The following is a 549-nucleotide window of genomic DNA, read 5'->3' on the forward strand; positions in this document are numbered from 1 at the left end:
GATCGGAGGCCCCGACGGGTCCGCTGGAGGTGGAGGGAGCCTATCGAGTTATGGCGCGAAGACCGAGGGCTGGAGAAATTCCTCGAGCCATAGTGGTGAGATTCCTCCGTTTTAAGGACAGAGAGATGGTCCTAAGATGGGCAAAGAAAACTCGGAGCAGTAGATGTGACAACGCGGTGATCCGCGTATATCAAGACTGGAGTGCGGAGGTGGCGAGAAGGAGGGCGAGTTTTAATCGGGCCAAGGCGGTGCTTCATAAAAAGAAGATTAAATTTGGAATGCTGCAGCCGGCAAGACTGTGGGTCACATATCAGGGGAAGCACCACTACATTGAAACGGCAGATGAGGCGTAGACATTTATTGTTGAAGAGAAATTCGAATGAGTGGGTTATTAAAAAAGAACGTTGGAGACAAAGTGGTGGGGCGAATATGGGGGGCGAAGAGGGGGGAAAAAGGGGGGAGAGATGATTTTTATGTTGTAAATCCTGCGACCCGGTAACTTTTTTCTCTTCCACAGGTTGTGGGGGAGGGAGGAAGGGAGGCGTTGGC

The sequence above is a fragment of the Scyliorhinus torazame genome, chromosome 14, assembly GCF_047496885.1.
Source record: "Scyliorhinus torazame isolate Kashiwa2021f chromosome 14, sScyTor2.1, whole genome shotgun sequence".
In the NCBI taxonomy this organism is placed as follows: domain Eukaryota; kingdom Metazoa; phylum Chordata; class Chondrichthyes; order Carcharhiniformes; family Scyliorhinidae; genus Scyliorhinus; species Scyliorhinus torazame.